Source organism: Lactuca saligna, chromosome 5 (genome assembly GCF_052625555.1).
Source record: "Lactuca saligna cultivar CGN05327 chromosome 5, ASM5262555v1, whole genome shotgun sequence".
Taxonomy (NCBI): Eukaryota; Viridiplantae; Streptophyta; class Magnoliopsida; order Asterales; family Asteraceae; genus Lactuca; species Lactuca saligna.
Window position 1 is genome coordinate 216,883,568 of NC_136421.1, and position 5,555 is coordinate 216,889,122.

Consider the following 5,555-nt stretch of genomic DNA (forward strand, 5'->3'; position numbering starts at 1 on the left):
TGAGTCATTCTTCGTATCAAATCAAGTTTTAGAGTCACACTCTAGTAACTTCGAATCCTATGTTGAAGATTTTTCAAACCTAAGTAGGTTTATAAGACATCATGAAAATTTGGAGTAGAAATGTTTTCTTGCCCTAGCTCATTTGAAATTTTTAGTTGTGATGTTTTGGTTAAAACAAAGATAAACAAATACCAGTTAAATGAAGTGTTGACATGATAAGAATCCACACTAACTATTGAATATATGTTTAGTCCGTTGAGGAATTTTCCTTAAAGAAAGAAAGTTATATATCAAGAAGCCAGTGTGAGTCTTTATGGTCTTGAATAGATTTAGGAACCAATCAAGAATAAACCTGTTAGTACTAAGATCATGATGTGGGCAATTCCTTAGTAAACCGTTGTATCTCTTCCACGCCTCGTATAAGGATTCTCCAGCTTGTTGCTCAAAGTTTTCTATGGCTTTCTTCAACTTGGCTATCTTTGAGGGAGGGCAAAATTGATCAATGAACTATTCCTTCATTTTAGCCCATGTAGTGATGGGTCCTAGAGGGAGTGATTTCAGCCAATCCTTTATAGTACCCTTAAATGTGACTGGAAGCATACGAAGTAAAACGGTTTCGCGAGGCACATTTGGAACATTAAAGTAGTCGGCTACATCGTTGACCTCGTCCAGATGTTTGTAAGCATTTTCGTGATCTTTCTGATAAAAGGATATTTCCTTAAGTTGAGCAAGCATGTGGCCTTTTAGTTTGAAAATGTAAGTCGCGGGAATGATGGGTTGCACGAGTCACGGGTTGGTATCATCACGCATCCTCTTCTTCCATTCACCTATGGGAACTTCATCAATGTTCATCATGCTGGTTCGCCTTCAAAGTGGCTTCCTTCTTTGCAGTTGGATTCGTAATCATACTCAAATTCGGCTTCTTTTGTATTATCTTCAAAACTCTCTAATTTGCTTCCTACTCTCTTTTGATTGTTGGACTCACCTGCCTTCTTGTCCTTTTTCTTCCTAAAGACTGATTTGAGGTCCTTCAACAATGATTTTTTTGGTGGGTTATTGTCTTCAAGTAGTTTATCCTTGTTTTTCCTAAGTGCGGATTATGGGTCTTCAAATGGAGGGACCAAAGGTGTGTTGGATCCTCAGTTCATGTAATACCTGCAACCAAAACAAGAAAAAAAACGCGTAAAAAGAACAAAAATAAAATAAAAACGAAATTACAGTTTCAACGATGGACTCGTGGAGTCTGTTCGTAGGGACTCGACGAGTTCACTGCTTAAACAGAAAAAAATTTAAACAAAAATTCATAAAAGCTAAAAACTGAAAATTAACCCTAATACTAAATTTACTTAAAACAGTAATCTTTGTGCAAGAAAGATCTCACACAAGGGATCGATAACACTAGTAATCAAATTAAATTTCAGAACCGTTCCACGGCAATGGCGCCAAAAACTTGATGTGTGTGAAACCAACTAGTTTAAATCCTACTTTTTCAATATAAATTTAACACACAAAAGGTAGTGTACATGTCAATTGGTGGTATAATTAAACAAGCAGGGTATCGAACACAGGGAATGACAAATTAAACTAACTACTAAAATTATCTAAAAAGAAAATAATAAAAGGAAGGGTTTTCTCTAGTTTTGCAAGACTAGAAACTGAACAATTAACTAAAATTTAAACTACCAACTAACCAAGCAAAGATCAACTAAATTCAATAATAAAAAAGACTTTTGTTTAGGGTTGAATCCTTTATTCCTATGGTTGATTTTATGCAGGTGCAATGGATTAACTTTTCATTGGCTACCGATTACTATGATTAGGTTCACATTCACTATTACTAATCCTTTTAAAATAAATCAATTCAAATAGTGGCCAGTTGGTTAAATTAACATATTTTCTAGTTTATTGATTCGGGTTAAGTAAGACTTGTAGTGGTTAATTAAATTGGTCGTTCAATTAACCTCTTGCTGATGGTTGGTCACACAAGCTCACACATTAACTTACCTATTCTCTATCAACCCTAGTTTCACATTCTCTATTCCTAGGCATATAACAATGTTTTCACATAAGTCATATGAGATTAGCAATTAAGAGATGGCCATACAACTTGATATACTGGTTAATTAACAGAAAAATAGTTGTAGTTAACACATAAGGTTCTTTAACAAGCTTAACAAAACATAATCACCAAATTTAAGTAATCATACCATAATTTTAAAGTCATCTATCCTAAACAGAAGATAATAGTTCTAGCTCATGATTACAGTAAAACTAAAATCAAAAACGAAATCAAGTAGCTCAAACATAGTTCAACTTAAAGAATAAGTAAGAATGGACTTGAATTTGCCTTGATTCATCTCACAATTGGATCTAGGGTTGATTCTATGACTTCCAGTGCCTTAGCAGGTCTTCTAATCGCAGCTTTACTCCAGGGGTTTCTCTCAAAAAAAGTCTGAAATCAATATGAAAGACTTTTTTTAAAGATTAGGGCGACTCGTCGAGTCCCTCATTAAATCCCCGTGTACGGCAAGGCAAGGATTCTTCTGCTTCAAGAATTTTTGTGGGAACTCATCTAGCCTAGGGCCAGCTCGCCGAGTCGTTCTTGGTTTTTGGCTCTTTTCTTCTTTCTTTGATTCATAAGCTCCCGATAGCTTCTCCTGCATCCTTTTGCCTCTGAGCACTTCTTTTGAACCAAAAATATAATTTAAATGTAATTAAGCATCTTTTGTTCTATATTTGCAATAAATTAGCCAAAAAGTATTAATATTCTATACAAAATATATGACTAAATACGCACATATCAGTCATAAGTCAGGATGGACCAGCATTGACAAAGGAATTGAGTAAGGGAGATCATCCACAAGTAGGTGGTTAATATTGTCCGGAGTTAGATTTTGGAGCTGTTTGGGTCTATCATGACCGCTATGATAGAGTATTTTTTATGATAGATATGCAGCCCTAGCTAAGATGGTTGTCGCGACAGCTACATCGATTGTAACAGCGGTAGGGGGAGAAGTCGGTCTGGGCTTCCAGTACCAGGACTTTGACAACATGAAGCCCCTGACTTTTGATGGGATTCAAGGCCCTATCATAGCCATGATGTGGCTATCGGACATCGAGGGTTTCTTTTTTACATGTTCTTGCCCGACTGACCAAAAGGTCAGGTGTGCCCTGAACATGTTGAGGTCCGGGGCGAAGGACTGGTGGAGGATGATGACAGGGTCTTATTCAGATGAACGGAGAGCTACAGCTTCTTGGGATCAGTTTAGGCAGATGTTTTGCTCCTGTTACATTCCACGGGTCGAGCATGAGCGGCTAGCTCAGGAGTTCTTGGAGTTGAAACAAGATACAGAGTCGGTGACAGAGATCACTCGTATGTTCACTGAGAGGGCGATGTTTTGCCTGGAGTTACTTCCAAGCAGGCTCAGATGACGTGATATCTGAGTATGATCAAGATTGACATTTGGCAGTTCATTGCTACCCAATGATGTGATATGTTATTGGATTTAAAGGAGGCCGCCAGGCGGCAGGAGCTGGAGATTGAGTTACAATTGCAAGAGCTAAGGCAGGCCCCAGTGCAGTCTCAGTCGGTGCTGAAGCGGTCGAAGACCACTGATTCTAGGGTTGGAGGTCAAAGCGGCTGCACTTGTGAAAAGGGCTGGAAGGGTCATACTGTAGTTTGTAAGTTCAGTGATGCGTGTCGCAAGTGCGGAAAGGAGGGGCACTATGAGATGGATTGTCACCAGTTGGCCCCAGTTCAGGACATGAGGATTTGTTATCACTGTCATCAGGTTGGTCATATGAAGGCCAACTGTCCACAGCTTGTTACTTTGAGGACTACTGTCATAGGTCAGGGTAGAGCAGAGCCTTCGAGGGCTCAGGGACGTGCCTTCCAACTTACAGCAAAGGAGGTCAGGATAGCGCTAGATGCGGTTGCAGGTACGTTTCCATCTCAGATCTTACTGTTATGATTATATTGTTGAATTTTTTTTCCTTCTCTTTCTGCATGATTCATTAGAGCATAGGAGGGTCAGGTGAGTTTTGTATCGAGGGGTTGTAGACGGTTAGTATCCAGGGGTGTTAGAGAATAGGGAGTTAGGATATAGGATTACCGTTCCAGGTCTAGTTGCGGTGAATCGAAGATGGAGAAGTGTTCAACAGGGATTTGGTTTATTTTGAAGAATCGGTTGATCTATGCCGGGAGGGATGTTCTGCAGTGGTTGTTCACTCCAGGGTTAAACGTTCCATAGTTAAGGGTGATGATATCTAGTAGGGACGGTTGAGTTGTGTTTTGGTTTCGCTGCCAGTAGGTAGTATTAGTGTCCCAAGTGGGGGAGAATTAGAGATTCTCAGATGAAGCATCAGCCATTGAGGGTTCTGTTAGATACCAGGGTTCGACAGTGCATCAGCACGGGACTGCAGGTTACTTATTGTATGTGGTAAATACATAGGTCAGGGAATGGACCATGGTTTTTTCAAAGGGTGGGCGATCGACATGAGACCTAGGGTTAGGCCGGGGTTAGAGTCCACGTAGTGGATCATGAGTTCGGAACCCCAAGAGGGTGAGAACAGTTGACATGGGCGAGATCACAAGGAGGGGTGGTTCAGGGAGATGCTCAACAGTTTAGAGCTTTCTGGATACACTGAAGGCCGGTGGGGCATACCAGTCAGGACGAAGGCTAAGAAAACGGTGTACACAAGCTGAAGGTCTAGAGAGGCGGTCCAGACATGCTGAAGTCTAGATATACTGAAGGCCTGGTGAGGCTGACCAGTCATGTTGAAGACTCTGTATGTGTTTGTAGATCTATGTTCGGTTATTGAGTATGCTGCTATGGTATAGCAATCAGAAAGCATGTCCCCAAGTATTGAGCATGCTAATGAAATGGGCCGAAGACTCCGGTGTGTTTTTGGTTGGATCGGAAGTTGTTATTGGAGATCGGATGGAGTATAGAGGATCTTGGTGATCTCATCAGTTCGTAGTGTCTCAGAGGATTAAGCTTCTTGATCGGGTAATACTTCAGTTGGGGACTTGGAGTGGATTCGAATGGGTATTCATCAGCCTTAGGAAGGCTTTAGATTAGAATATCCTATCATTCAGATTCTAGGAACTGGAATAGATCTTTCTTCTGAGCGTCTGTGGCAACACATTATAATTGGATAGGGTTAAGGCGGTCCTGCTTTTTGCAGTAGACCAAGATACCCGGTGCGGACCGACTGAAATTCGTAGGCACGGAGGCTCAAGAGGAGCGATAGGGTTGAGGCGGTAGGCCAACAAACCCTAAGAATTTCAACTCAATGGTTGAATTGATTTGACATGCCGATATTCCAATCTAGGGTATTCCATCCCGAGGATGACTGGAGCCTATGATCTTTTGGACTTGGCATATTGGTATTCCAACCTGTAGGGTGGCATGGGTAATATTTGAGTGCCGTACAGGTTGGTCGATAGTGATACGTATGTTTGTTGGTGTTAATCGCTTGCGGGATGGTATTTCATGGAAGTGGTGGTCGGCAAGGATCAACATGACATGTTATCGTCAGTATTATGTAGATGG

The 5,555-nt window shown here is 40.8% G+C and overlaps 1 non-coding gene across 1 annotated transcript; it reads left to right on the top strand.

Annotated features, from left to right (window-relative positions):
• The first annotated feature begins 364 nt into the window (after positions 1-364).
• LOC144999173 (small nucleolar RNA R71) lies at positions 365-471 on the top strand. The gene has a single exon (XR_013660694.1). It is a non-coding gene; the product is annotated as a small nucleolar RNA R71 (small nucleolar RNA).
• Positions 472-5,555: the final 5,084 nt, after the last annotated feature.